General features: G+C 28.6%; 1 protein-coding gene across 1 annotated transcript in view; it reads right to left on the bottom strand.

Moving 5' to 3' along the window:
* The window catches only part of LOC148234343 (discoidin domain-containing receptor 2-like), a 281,896-nt gene extending 281,128 nt beyond the window's left edge, over positions 1–768 (bottom strand). Inside the window, exon 1 of the mRNA XM_088188028.1 lies at positions 510–768. The gene's annotated coding sequence lies outside the window, so the exon portion shown is untranslated. The remainder of the gene's footprint in view (positions 1–509) is intronic.
* Between the last annotated feature and the right edge of the window lie 23,885 nt (positions 769–24,653).

Below are 24,653 nucleotides of genomic sequence, written 5' to 3'. Positions count from 1 at the left end.
AAGTTTTAACTAAAACCCGGATTTATATTTGTTAAGATGCTGAAAAATAAATAACGATATATTATAATGTTTATTAATAAATAAATACTTAAAAATATTAGGCTTATTTTATATATTTAAATATCAGTCTAAAATATAATCAATAGGGACTTAATTTAAAATAAATTTTAATGTCACTGAAAGCAACACCGCAAAATATTTAACAATAAATCTGCCACTTTGTTTTCTCTTTGCTTATAAAAAGAGTAGTAAATAAAAATAATTAAATACATATATTTCTAACAAATAAATAATTTTAATAAATAAAAGTAAACTACAAATATTTGACTTTAAATTTATGGAGTTCCATTTTACATTTAATACCATGCGATGCGTATTTTCTTTCATTTTTTTATTAAATAGAACCACGTCGTAAAATATTATTTATAGTATTTACATTTACTCATTGATTAAAAAACACGAATTATATTCCAAATATTTTTATTTCTATAATATAATAATTTATTTACCTTAAGACAATCCCCACTGATTTCCGCAGAATTCTTAAAATTGAAAACAAGTTAACAACAACAAAAATCACTGTTTATTTATTATTAATAATCACACGTCTAAAATCACCAACAACCACCAACCACTCACTCGTAAGTCTCACTGTTCATATGTTTTCAAAAGTTTCACGTCGAGTTGTGTGTCGTTTCGCGAACGCGACTCTCGCGTTAGCGCTTCGACTGCGCGTCGTCCGCTCGCGCGCGACCGCCGTTGCACACTGGCTCGAGATGAAATGACGAAATGCGCGCGCAGCATCCCTGCCGAGAACCACCCTGTTGCTCTCGTACGGCATCCCCTCGCCGCACGCTGGCTGCTATCGCAAATCCTGGAGAATCCTAAAACAAAATGTCCGGCATTACCTTTAAATAGTACATCTGCGAAAATCCGTTTATTTTTTTTTAAATCTAACCGTAACATTTTGACAGGTTTTCACAGTGCGACACAATATTCTATACAACATATTTACACACAAATACTAAGCATACATTCATATTTAAATATTTATTCATATACACAAGAAAAAGTCATTAAAAATATTACCAACATCCATTACTACTTGTAGAAGACAACGGATTATGTGTTCTAAATATTATTGTTTTTGGCGCTTTACCGTACTAAGAAACTTTCTATTTTTTAGTACTTAGAGCAATGTTTCTTAACAATCTTACACCTGCCCAAATTAAAAAAAGAATTATATGATTTTTTACGTTCTAAAACAACAATAAAAAAACATTAAAACAAACAACACAAACATGTACAATTTTTTTTTTAAATTCTAGTAGTAATTTTAAAAATCTGAAGTTAAACAGTAAATTTATTTGATTATTAGAAATTCTAAAATTTTAAGAAAGCAATGGATTATAATAATTAATGCAATTTGCTCCTGCGTCTTTGACGAAGCGCTGTATTCACATATATTCGGTTTCTCTGTCTGATTTTATGAATGACATGACTAAAAGTGTCTTGCAAATAAATATGTAGACAATATTTCTTGTGCTTTGTATCTAGTTTTAGTGATATGTAAAACTAACATTATTTTAATTTCATGTCATGACACCAGAATGGCATCAGAAGACAAATCAATTAGGTTTTGTTTTTCCCAAGTATTAAGTTCACATGCGTTTCTTTCATAAAGGGATTATTAATCTATATGTTGCCTTTACAAAATTTAAAATGTATTATTAAAGCCCTTAAGTGTTGAGCAACTATGTTTGAAATGAATTATTGACTTACGTCAAAAGAAATAAAAAAAATCTCAAAAGTAGAAACGTTGTTTTATGTAAAATCGATAATTACCAAATATCCTTATCAAATATAAAGATATCTAAGAAACCTTTTGTAAACTTTTTCGAACAAAAATGAGTGTTATTTATTTTGTAATTCTAATTATAGATCTTAATTTAATATTTCTGCTAGGTAAAATGTCATAGAAAACAAAAATAACTGACGGATCGTCACAGTGAAAAGCGTTCCTTATAACAAAGATTAATCTCAGAACTCGTTTACTCTTAAAAGTGATTCCTAGATCTTTAGTGAAAGTTTCTCAAGCCAAAATGTCATTATTGAGATCGTAGAAATAATCTGATGGCGAACGGGATCATAAAACTGACACTTTGAGTCAATAAAGAGCAGATGGTTGCCAAAAGTCCACCTTCATAAAAAACTAAATAACTCTGCTAAGAGTCCGAAACAGATCGAATACATATAAACAATTTTAAATCATCTTCATAAACTGCCGTATGTATGTCATAAGTATTTAATGTGAAGAACATAGGACCTAAGTTGAATCTCTGAGGCACCCCCATGGGGTTGATATATTTCCACCATTGGTTGCAAAATGTCTACGATCCCTTAAATGACTTGAGAATAACTCGGTTAAATCATCCGAGCAACTGAGGTCAAACAAATTTTTACTAATAACCTATGACAAACATTATCAAAATCTGTATATACGACGTCTACTTGTAAGAGATTTTATGACTGTTTTGGTAAAAACAATAAACTTAATCAAACTGGCAAAATAATATATTTTACTAGAACAATTTAAGTGCTTATTATACATAATTTTTTTTTTAAGCCCTTCAAATGAAAAAATTGAAATAATAAAGAAGTGTAAACTTGCTTTTATCAGTGTTAAATAATAAGTGAGCTACGTTAATAATCAAAACTATTTTTTAATAATTATTATTTTTTAATAAGGGATGCAAAACTGTTGAAAACACCTATCATTTTATATATTATTATAAAGCTGTTAATCTTGGAACAAGCATTAATTTCGTTTTTTATTAAAACCTATATATGACAGGCACTAACCTGATTTGATACAAATAAGTAAACACCTACGAGTAAATAATAAGACAACATAATGAAATTCGTCTTTAAAATATAGACAGCAATTTTAATAAATATAATATATTATTACAACTTACAATCAATATATAGCAATATACATACGCTAGACTTAGTTTGCTTGTTTCATTTATCCTTGAGATTAATGAATTCCATGAAAATTGAATTCTGATCTCTCAGATACGATAGAATTTAAAAAAAAAACTTTTTATATGAAATCTTTCCAGTATTACAAATCAACTATTACCATTGGTTATTGATTCTAACAAATATAAACAGTAAAACATAAAACACTATTTTTTAACTTAGTTCTTTTTACGCTTAGTTTTCCAAGTATTGACAAGTATTTATATATACATAATTAAAAATATTTTTTTACGATAACAAAATTGATTAGCGAATATATAAAATGTTTCATATAACTGCCATTAAAGATCGAAATGGGGTAGTTAAACAATAAATTGAAATGCAAGAAAATAGAATATCTAATAATTTAATCCTGGCCGCCGATCATTAATGTTATAAAATGTATCTTATAATTGAACATGGCCGGAGCAAAGAGAATCCGCAGATTTCAAGAAACTTACATCAGAGGATGAAAGAAAATTTGCGAATAATTCTTGAATCTCCTCCTTGCAAAGGAGAAGATTCAAGATAAATTAAGAAGACGATTATAGTTAAGTACTTGACCAACATCTTTGGATATTGTATAATTTAATTTTTACACTATACTATTCAATAAACTATGATATATAGTGTGATTAATATTAAATCTATTATTTTAAAATAATATATCACTAATTTTATAAATGTCAAAATATTGAATTTTATATCATATAAAAATAAATACTTAAACTGAATGCTATTGTTATTTCAAGCGAGCACTTGCTATTACAGCCCGCAATTGACCGTTTATATTGTTTAATTCAATTGAACGATTTGTCAAGAAGCATACCCAACTGAATGGAAACACCGGCTGAAACCACGTGCATATGTAGTAATTGCGGGTACAGATGCAACATATGCATATGCAAACATTAATAGGGTTATTCGAAGCGAGCACACCTCAAAGGGCAGACGAATGCCGTTGGTTGCGCCGAGAGCGGTTTATTTCAATGGCAGTTTATATGGGTCTCAAATACGTAATCTTTAATACGGTCAGTAATGACGCTTTGCATAGGTAAGAATGGTTATAAAGTCTGTAAAGGGTTAAGTTTTTATTACTTATTTAATGCTACATGCTGGTTACAAATATGATATATTTTATCTTGAATGTTTTTTTTCGACAGTCGATTATATCAAGTTTATTTATGATAAAAATAAATATACTATTCTGAAGTCTATGGCATTGTTTTAATAGTACTAAGTTTATTGATTGTATGAAATATTAGAAATATTAACACCTTCAGTGATTGCAACAATAGGAAAAATATGTACTGCATGCATAATAGGGATTTTAATTATGAATAAATTCTTTAAAAGATTTAGGTTTTCACTATTAAATTAATTAATAATATGTCAATAGTCGAAAGCTTTGTGAGAATCGAACTATTATGCCTGCACTACACTCTCTGGAAGTTGAACAAGGTTAGCCAAGAACGGGGAATATAGTGGGTTACTTTCTGCCCGCTCTTAAATCTCTCGGAAGTTGTCCGAGGTTACCGAGAACGGGAGGTAAAGTGAAGGTAATTCAGTCGACTTGGCCAGCTTCGAGTGCTTCCGAACATTGTCGGCAAACGGACCGAAGTCGGAGCTGCTCTTTCGAGCGCAAGCGGTGAGATACTTCCCCTTTCGCTCTCTCGCGTGTTAAGTGACGAGAGCGAGAGAGATAATGATATGGTTTTTCGCAAACTGGGATAGAGCGAGTAACTCGGTTCAATTTCAGTATGCGCGTAGGCGTCCTATGGTTAACACGCATGTCGAGCCCTGCATCGTGGTCACGTGGTCAAGTTATAATACCACATACTTATCGGAGACTTCAACAGACTCTTACTGATATTTTTTAATATTTTGGGGCACCAAAAGGGATTAATTATATTTTTGATATCGTTATTATATTTTTTTTCATATAAAATTAAATAATTAGTGGTACTTGATTTTGTTAAAAAAAATCGTTTCGAATAACCTTATGTATTTTCCTAGGTTGGTTTATATAAATGTCACACCATAACGAATTCTTATTTAGAATCGATGGCGACTAGGGATTCCAATCCCGGGATCCCGAATCCCGGGATCCCGAAAGATTTTCAATACCCGATGAGTGCCGGGATTATAAAACATAATCCTGAATTTTTCGGATTAGTTGATTTATCAAGCACAATCGAATTATTATTGACAACATCGTTATATTTCGTGTACAAACTTGCGCGAGTTGCACGTGTCATCTGTGAATCTTTGAGGCTGTGAGTCTGAACGTGCTTTTTCAGCAGCAGGCTGCTTAGGAACCAAAATCAGATCAAGGCTAAATGATAAAACACTTCATGCTTTGATGTTACTTCGTGAGTTTTATTCAAAATAATGTTTTCAATTAATTGTGTCTATGAATGTACATAGTATGTACATACATTGTCAAAAGTTCATTTTTTTCTTCTCAAATAAATATATAAGACCTTCCCTTTTTTATTTTTATTATATTATTTTCTATTTTAAGTCCAAGACTAAAATTATACGTACTTTATACATTGTACGTTATAAAAAACAAATGTAAAAATATATTGTATAATTCATTTTAAATTATTTTTATCGATAAAATAACATGAAAATTATCCCGGGACTGGTCCCGGGATCCCGGGATCGACTAATTTCAATACCGAAATCCCGGGTTCAAAACTTTAGCCCGGGATTGGAATCCCTAATGGCGACAAATTCTATGATAGTCACAGATGTGGTGTTCGTATTCTGAAGTAATATTTTCTGGTATGAAAATGAAAATGTTTTTCAATTGTTGCTATTTAAAGACATTTTTAAATTAGTATAAAAATCTGTATTATATATTTGTATATTAGCTTTATTTTGAATGACAGTTTATAAAAAATAGTATAACTGGTGTTACATCACAGGCATATGTAAAAATTGGACTAATTAATTGTTTATAAATTAAAATTTTATTGTTCATACCAAGCGCACTTTTTCTATTAAATTTTGCTCTAAAAGTCGCAATGGTAACAAGACCTTTAAATCAAAGTTTCAAAATATATTTATGAAATGGAATCTTGAAGTCCAGTTATGAACCCAGGTATTTAACATTCATTTTGAACAGATGGTGATAGAGTTTGTCTACGTTTCGTAAAAATATTTGCTTCTCTTTTAATTCATGCATGTCCCTTGACTGATATTGTGTAGAGTAGTACAAACTTGAACCAACAGGTGACCCAACTTTAGACCCCGCTTCTCTCTTCGGTCCAGCTCGACTTTTAGAGTTCAGAGTTGAGCCCGCTTCTAACACGCATGGAGCATATTGACGCATCTACAGTAAACTTCACGTATATCTAAAATATACAAACTATACGTGACGATCTGAATTGTTTTAGTCATTTCATGTATACAGTATTAAACTGTTTTATTAATAATAAACATGACTTTTTAAAACTGGCTCTGTGTATATCTTCATAACAATATTTATTATTTTATAATATATATTTTTCATAACCTGCCTTAGTAGTTAAAATTGATACATTTCTAGATGCAACTAAACCACTTTTATAAGTCCAGAAAGAAAAAAATAATTAGATTTTTTTAAAGATACTTTGTATGTTTTCTTTAATCTTCAATGTATTGATAGCATCCTAGGTATTTTTTTAGCAGATTAAGTAGCAAATCTTTACACTCTAGTAACATAGCCCCTTCTAAGTGACCCATTTCAATCGATTAACTCCCAGGGAGCTATATGAACCCCGTTGGGAAGCCCTGATCTGGAATGTTTATTTTAGAGACCTAAGAACATAGAAGACGCGTCTTTCCACTTAGAATTCTATGACTTACTACCTGCGCTATTTCGTCGACTTAGACAGTGGCTTTGAACATTAAATATTATTTTAATTTATTTTATTATAATAATTGTTTCAACACTTAAAATAAATTATAACATATTGAAATGTAATTCAATTTTATTTATAAATGTTTTTTTCATAAGAATATGTGTTTTTAAAAACTTATTATTTTATTACATATTTTTTTACATACTTAAATATTTTCGAGACATTTTTAAATTAAAAATTGGCACTTAAAAATGTACAATATAATACTTGACAAAGCAGGACATGATCACAGCATAGATTTACTGGCAAACAACCTATCTAATATATAATTATTTTTACAACATAATGTTATGCTTATAAATGCAAAAATAACTGACAATATAATATTTATATAAAAAAAATTGAAATTTTAAATAACAATGAAACAATACTAAAATATTATATTAATTTAATAAAATCAGTTAGGATATTGATTTCTTTCACATCCGAATAAAATTTACCTCACCTTTGCGGTCATCGGTGAAAGGTTTTTTTTATTTTTATTAACAGAATATATACATATATAGTAAAGCACAACTTTTATTATGTACACTTAGAGCAACTAAATTTGATGCAATCTATTAATTCGTCTCTGAATCGACATTTTCTTACTATATGTTTTATTTTAAAAAGGTTAACATTATCACTACATATTAAAATTTATACTGTTTTGATGTTGACATATTTTTTTTCTGACGGCTTATCTGTAATTAAAATTAAAATTGATTATTGAAGGCTTTTAAAATCTAATTCTAATTTTTGTGTATATATTTTCAACGGGGGCTATATTAAATTATCACTATCAAAATAATTATTTTGGCACTGGAAATTTTAAAAATCTATTATTTATCCATAATCTTACAATTTAAAATGTCGCTTAATAAAAATCTAAATATACATAGATCTCGTTAATTAAAAGACAAATTAGGGTCTTCAATTACAATTTAAAAGCAAGATTTTGTAGGGTTTTCTTCGTAAAATATTTATTTTTCTAACAGCTAATTATATACACACATTAAAATAAAAGGAATAATATAGATGTTTTTTAATTACGAGGTAAAATCTAATACATGTTTGTGTCTGCGGTTTGATCTAGAAATATTTGTATTTAAATTCCTCCCTTCTTCTAATATTTCTTTGGGCGTAATTATTTTAATATACAAATTAAATGTATGTACATATTTAGGTACACATGTGTCAATCAATGTAAAATCTTAAGGCAGACCTGCGAAGTATACACATTCTAACAAAATTATTAATTAAAACCAGTAGCAGCAACAGCATAATTAGTATTTAAAAATAATTGACTTTTCTTGGAGTTCTTCTAAATTTATTATTAATATTTATCTAATAATTTCTGGTTGCATCTAGATGCAAGGCATAAAAATAGCAAGGAACAGCTTTAATAAAGTAGTAGGGTGGATTTATGTTGTTACAAATGTCAAATCAGAGCTAGACATCTAACTTGAATAAGATAAACATACGATAATTTAGTAGAAAAAATATTATCATATGGTGGCAAAGCATGTAGAAATTGAAAAGGCTAGAATTAAACTTTCAGGCGAAAAACGAAGCGGAAAATCAGCTTTGATGGTTAAGTCCTGTTCAATGTAAACATACACTTAAACCCTTAAACTGCAGAGGATTTAAACGTAGTGAAAATCCATTAGGTTCAATATAATAAAATAAGAAACATTCAAGAATCTTTTTCCTAATCGCTTGTTATTAATGTAAACAACTTAGCCTTACATCGCAAAATAGAGCAATAGACTTATGCACTAAGCATAATACAAATAAAAACATTCCAGGTAAATATAATATAATATATTAATAATATTATATTTACATATGTATGTTAATATATTATATAATAATATATTTATTAATCAGTGACTTTATATTAAAAATAGCACATAGCAGTTTTAATATTTTTTTTAAAAGCTTATTAGATAATCACTACATGATAAGAGCACAGTTTAGCATATACTAAATTATAAATCTAAATGCATATTGATTTATGTGCAAATATGATAAAAACGTGTAAATGTCTCTCTATGAAAGTCACAGTTTAAAATACGGTTATTGAATAGTTAGTATTTAAATCGCAATAATACTCTCCTAAACTTCCGTTCAGCTTAAGTTGACTTAAGTTTGTGTTGTGTTTGTTAAATAAGTCAAAGATTAATTTTCATATTCACGTATTTTATTATATTTATGTTAATTTTTGACATTATTTAAGTTCTAGGAATAGTATTTTAATTTAAAATTTTATCATTGTATATATTTAGTATTATAAAACAGCTAATTAATCGATACATGTTCTTTTGACTCGAAAAGTTTTTTGTATCCATATTTTATTAAATGAAGTTTGATATTTATTATTTGAAAAAAAACTAGTCGACTATAAAAGTAAACTATAAAGCTATGTTTATCAACAAAGGATTCAAGATTAAATATGTAAATGAAATTCTAACGGCAACAAAATAATCCTATGATCCTCATAAACACACTATTTATCAAATTGTTTATATAATATTTGTATATAGATCAAGGAGCATGAAATTAAAATTAGTGATTCTTATAATATAAGCATAAGACCTCTTGAATAATAATAGAAGCAATATCTTTATAATGAAATAGTTGGATATTCAATAATGATTATTGGTCATATAGAAGAATCATTAGTTAGCAATTAGTTAATATTATATATGTATATGTATACTATATAAATCGTACAGAGAAAGAGCAATATACGAAGGTATAATGATAATGGCTTATTAGCAATTTATTATTAATTACTATTTATGGTAAGTTATTATTGCATATATTAATTGAAAAAAACTCATATTGCTGACTTTTCCTTTTACTGGCCATGTCATGTCAAAGGATTGATATTGGACGTTTTATATTACGTTTTAAACCAAATTTTGACAAAAAAATTTATTTGAAGAATATAATATAAACTGAATTATCGATTGAGATAACTGTTAGTATATTATATTTATTATTTCTAAAAATTTTAATTTTAATTTATTTATGATAATTTTATGATTTTCATTTTTTTTAGAGAAGCTTTTTTCGCATACATTTTATTAACATAATAATTATGATGTATTAATATACTTTAATAATATATTATAAATTTACAATAAAAATGAAATAAATATATGTATCGATATAAATGACTAAATTACAGATTATTTAATTGTAGATTGTAATTCTCAAATTAATAAATACCCTTAGATTTATTATAGAGGTCCCACTTTTTTAAACGTGTACCCATTACTATAACATTTAAATTACTTTATATGCTTTTGCTAGAAGTATATTGTCATACATATTATAGAATCAAAAGTATGAATATTTAGCTGCCCTATTTATTACTGTTTAAATCCTAAGTAAATGAACGCAAAAATGCTTGATTTTCCTGAGCTACCTAAAATTATATTATATAGCATTAACATTAATGTTTTATACTTTATAATAAAATATTAGCAAAACATTTTCACGACCTTCACGTTCGCCTAGTCTCTTTGTTTATAGCATTAGATATTCAATCGCTCGACCCTACCATAATTCTTACTCTAGTTTTATTAGCAGAGCTAAGTTCACAGACAAAGACAATCGCAATAATGCCGTCGTATATCTTAATAAAGGAACTGTTTGATTTTGCAGGTATTGCAATTACGCCATACGTGCTTCGGTAACCATACGACCGAGGCATCTTTACGACCAATTACACATCGTACGGCGAAGAAGCGTGATCCTTGCTGTTTTAAATATAGTCTAGAAAAAACTGGTTTATTACATATATTTAGTAGACGACCACATTTTTTATGAAGGACCTGTTTAATTATAAACTTCACCAGACACCGTTATTTTGGCGTCTTCTAAATTGTAACATTTTGTGCCTTTTGAAAGCGGTGACAAAATCCCTCGATTCTAAAATCAAGTTTGATGTAGTTTACATTGACTTTCAAAAAGCATTTACTATAAGCTTATTTTTTTAATATTAAGCAACTTCCGTTTGTTAACGGTCTTCTTAGTTTTATTTTCTTGTTACTTGAGTTACCGCCGTCAGTATGTGAGCTATGGCATGGCAATCGTCGCTCCGATTATTATTTTGCTGCAGGGATTCAATCTGTAATCTCTGCTCTTTATTAATGACATACATGCGACAAATAATATTTCAGAATCCAAAAATGTTTTAGAATATTCACACAAATTTGGATTTACTCTCTTTACAGTAAGACCGAAAGTTTTTGTAGAGGTAACCGATCAACAATCTACTAACTTTCCATATCCTCCGTCCTTTGGAATTACCTTACAGTTTTGTCAGAGTAGTCTTTTGTCAATAACCGAGATAGAGTTTTTCCATGCACAATATCAAGGAAAATTTCTGATATATCTCTACAAGGAGTAGGGTCGAATCCGTTGTGTTTTTATAAGACTTTTTAAAGTAACTAAGGAGAGGTGTATAAAGCTCACATTATTTTAACAATGAAGAAGAGATATTGTCACTAAATATTTGTGGTGATTTTGTTTTTGTTATTGTTTTTTTACCACTTGGTTACCGATCGCTGAAATAGCTATCTGCATTATTTAGACGTAACACATAAGTGTGTACAAGAAGCGGCGCAATTGACCCTCAAACCTCCTCATATGCGATTCGCCAGAGCAATCACAGAAGAAAAATAAAAAAGATTTCACGGAATTTTAGTAGCAGATACGAGCCAAGAAATAACATCGACACAAGAGACATCAGCGGATGTATGAATGAATTACAATGTAACGTATAACGAGTCTCAGACTAATAACTCTGAGGTTAGGGGTTCGAGCCCCGACAGCAACATTCAAATTTTTATTTAAAAAAGTTCACTATTACTTAAAAAAAACCGGCCCCAGCTGCAGAGACATCTATTGATTATAAATTATATTACATATAATAATTTATTATTTTTCATGTAGATGTCACCGATTCTCAGACTTCAGTGTGGTAGTTAATACTAACTTGTAAATATTCATAAAATCTGATTGACTTACTCATTTACAACGAAAGATTTAAATCTTTAAAATAAATAAATATTAAATTTTTAAACTATTATTTAAAAAGAAATCCCATTTCATATAAGTAAGCTTTATCACCGTATTCAATATCAATGCAATATGATATTTAGCTTTATCCCAAAATACAGTGTGAGCTTAATTTACTATCAATAAAATATAGATAACGAATCATATGATTAGAAATTAAATTAAATCAAGTTTTAAAAACCGAACTTGTAATACAAAAGTAAATTTTACATTCTAATTTACATATAAATCAAAATATTTTAATGCTAATTAAGTTCACTATTATTGTTGATTTCAGAAGAATTGAAGTAAATATGGTTTCCCATGTTTCTGTTGTTTTATAAGCCCCAAACTTTTAAAGACTCATTATTTTATCAAATTACATCTTTCTTGACAGTGTTTCACCTTTTTTAATAAAAGAGACATTTTACAATTTTTATTAAAATAAAAACATTCTTATGCTAGAGGCAATGTAAGATATTTTTCCTTGTGCTTTCTGTAGTTATTTTATAACATTTTTGAGTATATTGTTTCGCGAATTATTACCCATCACATATTATTTTTTACGGCTAACGTAAAAATGCTTTTAAACCCATTACATATTACTACATGCAATATTATACAACAATTTTGTATTTTACATTAAATATGACTTTAATTGTGCTGTTACAGTGGTTAATTTTAACACATATAAATTTAAAAAATCTACAAAATAATTTCAGCATATTAAAATTTAAATGTTCACAATAAAAATGATTACTAATTTATTGTGAACACTTAAAAAGATGTTACAAACCGAAGAGTGACATAATTTTAGGTTTATAAGCGTAGCAATTTTAATACAGGTAATATTCAAAATAGGAGTTACAAGTGGCGTGAAGAAGTGATATTAACCCTTTCCACGCTATGCGCGCCATATGACAGTCACAATGGCGAAGCTCATCATATGATGAGCTAGTATAATCGCATGTTTTTTCACTAAACTAGATGAAGATGGACATTTATAAGTTTTAAATACTAGTGTGACTTAATAATAAACGGTTTTAATAATACTATAAATAATATTTATAGTATATAAAGTACAGCATTTACTTAAATTGCTTAGATTTCGCGCAAGAAAAGTAAGCGGCATTGTTTGCGTCATCAGTTGCCACAATCAAACAATCAAACATGTATTTTTTTAATACAAATTTATTATTGACTATAAAGCGCTTATTTCTTTACGAACACCATAAATAGTTTGGCTAAGTTTGTCAGCTAGCCTTATTTGCGTATTATTTAAGTTAAAAATATTTTTTTAAAAACAAATTTAATTAACTATTCGATAATCCCGAAATAAATTTTGTTGTTTTTGAAATTCAAGTAATAACAGTTAGTAATTCAAGTAATAATATAACGCTGTTGGTACACATATGTACTCCACATTCTGATATTAAAAAATATCGGGCCGCAAAATTACAGATGGGAAAATTCTTACCAAGTGAACCATTTATAGAAAATTGCATGCTATATAATTTTTTTAAATAAATATGATTACTACGGGCAATTGTAAAGTAGTTAGTCACTAATTAAATATGTATAAATGGCAAAAATGGTTTAAAATCATTTGTCATAAGAAGTCGAATAGTTTTTCAACATCAATGTGATTCTTTATGTGGCAAATCTCAATATAATCAATAAACTTACATAGAAGATTTTATATTATCCACCCTATTGATTAGACCTTGCTCCTTCCGATTTTTGATTCAATACTTTTTCAGATAATTCTAAAATAATTTAAATGGAGCGCATGTGAGAAGGGGGTTATCGAAATATTTTAAGTCAAAGCTTTCAATATTTTATGCTAATGAAATTTTAAAATCGTCTGAGAGGTTAGAATTTTTTTATTTCGATCTCAACGACGATAATATAGTCTTGGCGTAACATTACTATAAATCGAAATCCGAGTGGAATGGGTTATTGATCATAAGAGTACTGGAAGGTCATTTATAAGTTTGTATAAAAGCATATTTATGATTTAACGTGCAGTATTATATTCTTATAACGTTAATCAGTAATCGTACAATAATGGTCAATATCAAATTCCATAGTGTTTATGTTACAAAATTATTAAGATTGGATTTCAAATGTATTGTAAAATCTATCCTAAAATACAATGTTTTATATTATTCGGCTTTACATATATACTTCACATATTTCTGGTATATATGTCTATGTATCAGCACACAAGGCAATTATAAATCATTGGAGGCATAAAAGTCAGATTTTGATAATATTATTTTATATCTGTAATAAAAAGTGTAAACTCTTGCATATTGTCCTTTATTATAGTATATTTCAATAAACTGAATGAAGTAACTTTATATACATAATCTCGAAAACACTTAATGTACTAGGGTGTTCGTTAGCTGGAATGTCATAACGCTTTGCAAATACTCCTCATTTAATTAGCAGGCGTTTTGATTGTGTCCTGTTACCTGTTAAAGTAAGTAAGCTAACATAGAACCATGAAATTGACAGTTAAAGGTTCACAGGCAAAGCAAACTCAGCAATTTATGATTAAATTATTTATTATATGAACCATGAATCAGCTGTCGAATATAATACATATGAAATAACGTATTGTATATATTTGGTTGTTATTCGATTTATTTTAATAAATTATAATATGATATGATATTAAAAGCTTATAAATTGTGACATACATCTGCATATGTGTAATAGTATTTGTGGTAGAATTAGTGGCAGTTTATTCTTATATTATTCTTTTAGCATAGAGGTTTTTTAGGACAGAAAAATACAGGATGATCTGACGATACAGAAAATCTGACACTAGAATAAGTATAAATTAGTCAAATCATGTAAAGAAAATATTAATGAGAGGTAAACAAAAAATTAATTTGGATGGCAGTGTACTATTGACGCTATATATGTATTAAAAATTAAAAATTTAATTAGTGATTTTTGTTTTGTATATGATAACGACTAAATAATATTGTATTTACTTATTTGATAAAAATACTTTTATATTTTGGGTTAAAATTATTAATAAATACGTTTACTAGTTAATAACAAAAAGCAAGAGTTAAAAACTTAATACACTATGAACGAATTCGACTGCTTCAAAAATAAAAGCATTTAATTCTAAGATTTTTTCAAATTAAGGCGCATGCCTCAATTACACTTAGAATAGAATCTAGAGTCTTAGCATCGAATTTAAAATATAAAAAAAAAAATTTAAAGGCAAAATATACTTTATATAATTTTAGACAAAAACCACAAATTTTCAGCTTTTTGTTCTTTTTGTTCAAAACCCCTTTAAAAGACTGAAAAATTGTAGACAATGCTTTTCACTAAGTAGTTAAATAATTAATATGTCGTTTTTACGTAATTAAATATTATAAAAATGCTAAATAAAATAAATTAATTAATTAAAAACTGAGAAATATAGGGGTATAAAAATAACGTTTTTATAAATAAATCTCAAATAGCATTATTCAATATTTCTAATTTTTTTTTATTAATATTATTTGCTGTGAAATCAATTTTTGGTTCGAACAAAACTCATCCAACTCAGATAGGAGATATAAGAGTGAAATATATTTACCTATATAGACCGGTCCGAAACCGGAATAGCAATATCCAAATACGTCTAACAGGAAATTTACATCGGAGCTCGGAAATGCTTATCCAGCAAGGAAAGCTGGCAAACGCTGCTTGTTCAGAATTGTCAAGTACTGCGATATGAAATCGGAGGCCTCTACTTCAGCCTAATTGACTACGAACCAAGATATTGCTTTTATGTCAAAATATCATTCTTATATATGGGATTTTATACCTACACGTATACATATTCAATGTGTTACCACGTAGCAAAATTAGCCATCTACCCAGTATCATGTCGGCACTCTGAGTTATAGGCAGTTATAATGTAAGTAAAATCTTGTGGAAAAGTATTTGTTACAGACGTAAATAAATTTAAAAATGTGCTTTTTTGATCTTATTGGTAAATATGTATCATAACAACATTTTTTATCACCTCATTTAAAAATATATTAATAAATTAATTCAATTTAAAAATAAAGTATAATAGCAATAGCAAAAAAAAAAGATTTGATAAATTGTATTACGATATTCCTTAGAAATATTTTACTTATGTTAAGAGGTAAAGGATTTTTTTTATTTTGGTACTATCTAATATTTCTACATGAATTTTATTTATTATCTGTAAATACTTTGTTCAATAGTCAGATTAATCTTGTTAAAAACAAATTTAACGATTTGTGTTTTTTTATCAAAGATATTCGTTCATGTTTGTGAATCTTCCTCTTACTCTTCGATGATAACTCAATGTGAAAGTGACCCTAAATTATGTAATAGAAATTTAAAGTACTTATATTGTAATTTATTAATTTAATGATTTTAGAAGTATTGGTAAAATAGTATACATGTTTGTAATGTTTTTGTTATTTTAGTTTAGTTAGTAAATATTATTTAAGAAACATCTAAAACTATATTATATAAATATAATTTATTTACAATTTATTCTATTGGTATTTTTTTAAAAGTAAATATTATTACTAGGTACAAAATAATTGTTTACAAATAAATTTAAATTTCGCTATTTTATGATATACACCTTTCTTTGTTCTTTTGTTTTCCACTCATTATTATTATTCATCTTTGGCAAGTTGACTTTATGACACTAAAGGCAGACAGAGTGAAGTTGCGCTTTAGTGCGACTCTGGACCAAGATAATTAATATTCACACCCACCGTTTCAATCGAAATGATGAATTGCGTTTAAGGCTTTGTGTGTTTTCCTCAAAACGAAGTTCAATCACCTGCGTACCCTTTGCGCTATGAGGGTAGATCGTTATTATTCACAAAATAGGGCACAAACCGCAAATCCACTAATAAAGAAAATATTTATTAGTCATCCGAATACCATATTTACAGCCAGGGCTGGAAAATATAAATTTATATAACCCTTTTAGGAAAAATATTTTTTTCTTAATAAATCCATTGCGGTATAATTTATTTAATTACAAATAAAAGGTTTCTTAGCTATTATTTATGTGTTACTTATTTAAGATGTACTTACTCTATACCTGTTCCAGATGTAGAGATAAATACCTTTAAAAAAACACCCAAGAATGTTTCGCTCTATGTCTTGTAAATAGTATTTAGTTAATTGCTTACTATTGTAATTCCTAATACATTTTTAATGAAACGTAATTGATTGTTTTTTCGACACTTTTTCTATATAAAATACTGAATACACAATTATTTACAATACAATTATTTACATATTTAGATACTTGATGTTTAGTTATATTTGTCCATCGTATGATATTTCCCTGAGAAATCTTCCAAATGTGTGAAAAAATATAAAATAAACTTATCTATAAAGATAATATTTAGATCGGTTGATAAAAAAATTAGCATTGACTTATTGGAGTAAAATAAATGACATAAATAAAAGTGAACAAGTCTGTGAAGTTGTGATTTTGCTCTCGTGACTATTTCTTGGCTCACTCTTATGCTTCCACTTCACTCTCCGAAAGTAGGCGACAGTTGGCCAAGGACGGGAAATATAATGTGAAAATTCGGGCTTACTTCGGTCGAGCTCGGTTGTCCCCGCGCTAAAATCTCTCGCAAGTTCTCCGAGGTCACCGCGAACGGGAGGTAAACTGGGGGTAATTTTGGTCGAGGCGGCCGACTTCGTCGCCTCCAAAAATTCCCTCGCTTTCCGAAGTTAATACCCGAAGACGCTTCGAGCGCGAGCGGCGAGATACTTCCCCTTTCGCTCTCTCGCGTGACGAGAGAGAGAGATAGAGATGGTTTATCGCAAACTGAGATAGAACGATTCAATTTTAATATGGGCGTCTTCACGATCGCGCCACTGTTTGGTATTTTTGCCCGATCTGGACGGCCAAAATTATTTCTCCACTTTAGTTGATTCCATAAGTGCTCTTAGTCAAATATATAATATTATAAGTGCTAAAAAATACAATTATTTAAAGTATTTCTTTAATTGTAGGCCCGAGGAATAGGAATTCCGTGTTGAACGGTCGTGCGAATTTCGCCGCGTAGCGTAAAAAAAAATTGTATATCTCACAAATTTGCTGTTTTTTATTAAGAAAAAGTATTTGACTAGCATTTTACCATACTCGGTATCGTTTTTTTAAATATGTATATATTTAGTCATTCCAAACAAATTTTTATTTTATTTCATTAGTACGCGATCCACAATTTGACGTTTACTGATTTTACCACGGTAACCATATTATTAAAAAATTACAATCATTACAAAACTGTATTTTAAATTTGACGTTAACATTTCTTTAATTGTAGGCCCGAGGAAGAGGAATTCCGTGTTTAACGGCCGTGCGTAGCGTAATAAAAAAATTTAGCCGCGTAGCGTAAAAAAAAAAATTGTATATGTCACAAATTTGCTGTTTTATATTAAGAAAAAGTATTTGACTAGCATTTTATCATACCCGGTATCGTTTTTTTTCAATATGTGTATATTTGGTGATTCTGAACAAATTTTTAGGTCGTAACTTTCGCGACTAAGCCCCGTCCCATTTTTAAGAATAATACATTTTTAAGGTATGCAATGTGTTAAAAACCGCAAAAATCCGCAGTCAATTTTGCATGTATCATAAAGAGAAAGACCTAAGCTATATATTGTATATAAAATCTCAATTCAGCAAATTGACTTTCCATACTTTTCCTTAAAAAATAATAGAAATTATTCATTAGTTGCACACTTGAACGTTTCCTGTTTATTATTTATTAGTGACAGTGAAGCCTCGATTCAACATAAAATGTCTTATTTACTAACATTGATCTATTCCGGTGCATTGCAATCATCCACCATCTCCTTTTTCTCCATTTGGCTTTAATTTTTTTTGTGTTTAAAACACGCACGTAGTTATAATACGCGAGGTTGAGAAGCGCGCACGCGTATGAAATTCCCGGCTGTGCGAACGCTATTCGAAAAACTGCGACCTTGACCGACTTCGGTCGAACTTCCACTAGGACAACTTTCGGAGAGTGAAGTGCAGGTATTAGACTTTGTTTGCTATTTACTACAATTTATCAAAAAGCGTTATTGATTTTGCAATGAAACAATTTCTATTGTTGTTTTTGATTTTTTGCAAAGTTGTGATTTTTGCCTCATGACGTTTTTTACGCAATCTTGGACTTTGGTCAATATTAATCGTTATTAATCAAATTGCGTTAAACGATTTATGTTAGGTGAAACAGTTCTTAGAAAACATCGTTTCATAATAATTATGGAATGTGCAATTGTACAATTTCACTTGAATTGAATATGTTTGAAGAGAGTTACGAAATCTTCGATAAAATAATGCTCATTCGCCCTCAAGCTGCTTGAGTGAAACATCATCATGACCTGTTTCCGTTCCTTTACCATTCGCGTGCATGGTGTCGTCAACAAAAATTCAGATCCGCTCGACGGTGAAGACGAAATGGATCAAGCATTATTTTTCAGTGGTATTGTACCTATTTAAATATTTTTAAAATACACGTATTTATATTACAATATTTTTATAGAGGAAGCAGACAATACCAGCGAAAAAGATGTAATGGTGCGGCTTCTCGAAGCATTTCTTAATCCAAGTTGCCTCAAAACTCTCGTAGAAATTTCCCATGATCAAGAATAAATGGGCTTAGCTACAAACATACCTCGAGATGTACGATGTCTTCAAATGAAATCAAACATATTTATCTTGTTATGTATTGCTCGTACAAAAATTGAATTAAATTTTTAAATTTGTTATAACTGAGCTATGTAGATAATATTTTTTATTCTATAATAAATATTAGTTTGGGATCTTCAAACGTTTTTGTATTTATAAAACAATTTATTTTGAAAATAATGAAAGCAATGTGAAAAGTGGGGTTATAAAATGAATACATATACTTTATTTTTGTAATTGATAAAAAGGTTATACAATAATTGCAAAACTCAGGACTAATATTTTTGATTGTGCATTGGTGGACTTTAAGACGATAAATATTTCTCGTCGTAAAACTATTTTTATATGGTAGGGGCTACGTTTTAATTAAAATAAAATTTAGAAATGAAAATAACTTCTTGAAAATTGACTAATAGGCAAAAATACTCCGGCACCCTTTTCTCAGACACCGCCTTACGCAGACATGGTGTAATCTTATAACAAAAGAGATGGAGAGGGCAAATTAAAATTCACAGAAAAAAATTATTCAAAGGCTTTTAATAAAAGCAGCAAAGAGACAGAAGCATCAGCCTAAAGACTCAGTCACTAAGACCACTCAAAACCTGAGAGTCAAGGCTCGACTTAGATATTTCAGCAGATAATTCATTATGAAAGTCGCTTAAAAATATACATATAAATTTTCACCATTAAAAAATAGACATAGCATAGCTGACACGAATCGAAGCAAGGTGAAGATGTTAGCTGAAGCTTTTTCTGTATCATACAAACTCACTTAAAAGGAAGAAAATAGATCAATAAGATAAAATACTTTCACGGTAGATAAAGATTCAGTTTGTAAAATTAATTTATGGGAAATTAAATACACATGTCAAAATAACTAGAAAAATAAAAAATAAATCTACAATTGCTAACGGTCTTAAAATATTTGATAATAATTTTTTTTTTAATTTTTAATTTTTACTAAGTATTTTGAGTTGTTAAAGTTGAAATTAATCGAATTAAAGCAGAATAATTTTACTTTATTATTTACATGAACTTACACTTGGACTCCAAGCTTAAATTTAATAAACATATTTTGGATCTTCGCTCTAAAGGTCTTGCCGTCATTGTGGCCCTTAGACAGACCGTAGACCATGAGATGGGTATCGTACGACAATAATCGTCGTAGAAAACAGTGGTTAATAAAGGCCAAGTAGCAAAACTCGGCCTCACTGTAAAAAAGTAATTTTGTATGTATGGTGAGACTGAAGAATAATTGTGTATTCGAAAATGTATTATGTCATCCATCTTATTCTTCAGACTTAACTCCTTCCGACATGCAACACTTCCTAGATGTAAAACATTTAAAATGCAGATGATTTAAAAGGGAGGCTATTATAATATTTTGAATACATAATGCTAATGAAATTTAAAAAATACTGAGAATTAGGAAAAGATTATATTTTAAGAAAAAAATTATATTTTTAACCATTAAAATAAAAATAAGCATTTAAAGGTGATTTTGTATTTTTTATTTATTTCTTGAATATCTAATATGTACATTAAATTTCTTATTTTATTTCTTTTTATAAGCAATGCTTTAGAACTTTATTTAAAATAAAACGATTATTCAGTTATGTCTTACAAAATATATATATACACTGATGCAAAAACCATTGCTAATTAAATTTATAAAAAAAGTAATAATGTACGAAAATAAAAAATTAAATATTACAAAAAATATATGGAAAATTATTAAGATAATATAAGTTTGCCTATTTAATTAAATGCTTGAATATGATACAGAAAAAAACACACAATTTAAATTGAACTTACAAAATAGATAAAGTTAAAAATATAGAAAGATACTAACTAGCACACATGTATAATGTTATATATAAAAAATTACAGCCTGTTTTTAATGTCAAATCTTTTTTAGCTTTTAATATGTTTAAAAAAACTTAATCGCTACAATATTTTTATGTAATAAATAACTTAATGAATCAAGGAAACAAATTAGAAAATTGTTTAAAATCGCAACTAAAAATTCATCTTTGTAAAATTATATTGTAATATTATCTATTACTCACGTTAACCTTTATTGTGTATGATTTTATGATTACAATCTATGATATTAAAAATGCAATTGTGAATATACACCAAGGTTTGCGATATGATCGCCCCTTATTCTTTTCTATCCCGTCTTCTTAGTAGGGAGCTCAATTAATCCTACTAGAGCTATGAATAATATTATTTTGCGCCAATGATATTAATAATAATAATAAATATCCACGGGATATTTTTAATTAAATTCTCAGTATCTCCATTGGATACGTCTTTAAAGGAAGAATCTTCGCACCCTTCTGCTTTGAGTCGTAAAAATCTCTATTGTAGAGAGAGAGCGTCTCCCCCTGGCAATCCTAAATTGTATACACACATATAAAATGTCCCTTGATTTTAAGAAAATGTTCGCATATATATATGTAAACATACGTATGTATTATATATAGTAGTACGTCATAATAAAATTTAAAAATCAAAAATGTGATATTAATAATATTATAAATTCAATAATTATATAAAAATTAACAATAACTTTCAATTAGTGTTATTAAAGTACAAATTTATTAATTCACTAGAGTAATTAATTTTAAATTAAAAATAACCATACGTTTTAAATTACTACAAAGTTATTTACAGCCCAAGGATGTCAAGTGAATTAAGACTCCTTTGATAGAACGGATAAGCTTTTTGGATCGTTGCATTTTTTATATTTTAAAAGTTATTCTTACGACCTTTTTAAATAAAATACAGAAGATTTAGTCTCTAAAGTCAGGTTATAAACAGTATTTTCACAAGTTTTTGTGAGCAAACAATTGTGCTAATAAATATTACATGAACCACATGAAAAGCACATTAGTCACGAAACTTTTTAGCTCATAAGTACCGCTGAAAACACTACTCTTTGTTTGGACAGGATACGCGCTAGATAACTCGTTCTACCCTTCGCATAATACGATTGTTTATTATTATTTATTTTAATATTTTTTAGATGGTTTTTTCACTATTTTTTATTCAACTAAACATATGTATGTTTAGTTGAATAAAAAATATTTTTTTAATTTTTGCAACATCATTTTTGCACAATATTTAAAATTAGACAATTAGTTTTTTCTTGTAGTTTTGCGCTGTGTATTTCCGTCACTGATTGAACGGTAAATGCTGGAAACGAGTGACCGATAATGCCTGTTAAAACTAACTTGACACCCGTCGACTTACCAGCCGATCATCGCAGCTCTTCAAGGGTTTAATAGCCGGTGACGACCTTGTAATTGCGTAACATAAATTCGGGCCAGTTCGGGTAACCGTGCTGTCGCGCCGTAATTCTTCTCGCTCGTTATCTCTAGCAATTAAGGCTGTATGGCGCCGATGTAGAAGCCGGAGCCCATATTGTCACTTCACCTCATTACCACTGCAGTGCATGCACCGAACGGGTGAAATAGTAACGACCCATATACCGTACATACGGTCATTGGGGCACACGTGAGAGGCGATACGAGACGCCAAACGACCCGAAGCGTAATCTTTAAATGGGTCGACAAATTGAGTTTTGTCTTTTCGCCCTGTTACAGCTGAAATCGACCTAAAGATTCGTTGCTGTATTTCCATATATGTTATATCACCTTTTAAGCTGGTCTCTGACAGCTGCACTTGGGCTTGCGTAATCCTAAATAACCTTCCAATATGAAATAGTTTATATTTAAAATGTTATAATTTTATTAATATATTTACATTTAAAAAGTTTTTTTGTATTTTTTTTAATTGCAATAAACATAAATGACTTAGGAATGACATTTAACAACAACTTTAGAAATAAACGAATTAGTAGAATATTATATTTGTATATATAAAATGTTTACTTTATAAGGATAATTTATTTTAAAAACCTATTATAATGTACAATATTTAAAATTTAAAACATAATTTAGCTAGAAATCTATTTACATCTATGCCTTTGACTATACAAAAGTCAATATGTTGGTTGTCTTGTGGAGATCTACCTCAAGCTATTTTCTACTGCCGCTTCATAAAATTATTTTCCTTTTTTGTTTTATGATTTTGATCTTCATAGTATATTTTTGGTACTAAAATTGCCTCCAGCAATAAATTTATTTCTCAGCTTGCTGAAAGAGAATCTATATTATTATTTCTTAATATTGTATTTTGGAAGACAATACGGTGAAAAGCGTCGATTATAAGTAACGATCTTGAAGTTTACTATTAGTCACCTGAAGGTATTCTACTTAAAAAAATATTGTTTTTAAATATTACTGCTGTGCCTCTGTGTGCAGTTTCGTCCGGGTGCCTCATGATATAAATGCAGTAGATGGATGTTTTGAAATATTAATTTTTTATTTATTTCCAGTGTGTGTTGCAATAGACCATTAGCGTTCCATATAGAAAAATGAAGTTCAACAATCATTGTGCAATTTTAAGGGGAACTATTGTTAGTAGTTTAGGCAAGGTATTTTATCATTTTTTTTAATTTTAGATATGTCTTTGATTTCTATTAAAATTTCCCTCGGTTACATCGAAATATTTGTGCGTACGATTGTTTGTTCTCAGTTAAATCTGTCGTATTTTAGTTGGTTGAATCTATTTGTTTGTTTTAAGTGTGGATGTTGTTTTTTTAAGTTTATTTTATACTAGTCAACTTCTTTAATTTTCTGGGTGATTTCCACTGCAGTTTTCACATTTTACGTCAATATTTTTATTGTTTAATTAAATATATCGCTGTACACTTGACGCATTATTATTATAAATAAACAATAATTAACTTGTTCCTAAACATCTGAACATCCCTGAACATTATTATGAGTTAATAGGACAATGTAGCAAAATAAAAGTAATTTTTGGTTGAAAGAATGATGCAAAAGGATTTTATTTCGACCAAAGAT

Source organism: Plectrocnemia conspersa, unplaced genomic scaffold (genome assembly GCF_051122295.1).
Source record: "Plectrocnemia conspersa isolate PC_06_02 unplaced genomic scaffold, ASM5112229v1 ptg000006l, whole genome shotgun sequence".
NCBI classification, from domain to species: domain Eukaryota; kingdom Metazoa; phylum Arthropoda; class Insecta; order Trichoptera; family Polycentropodidae; genus Plectrocnemia; species Plectrocnemia conspersa.
Note: the sequence above shows the minus strand (reverse complement) of the source record. Positions and strands in the feature narration are given on the sequence as shown.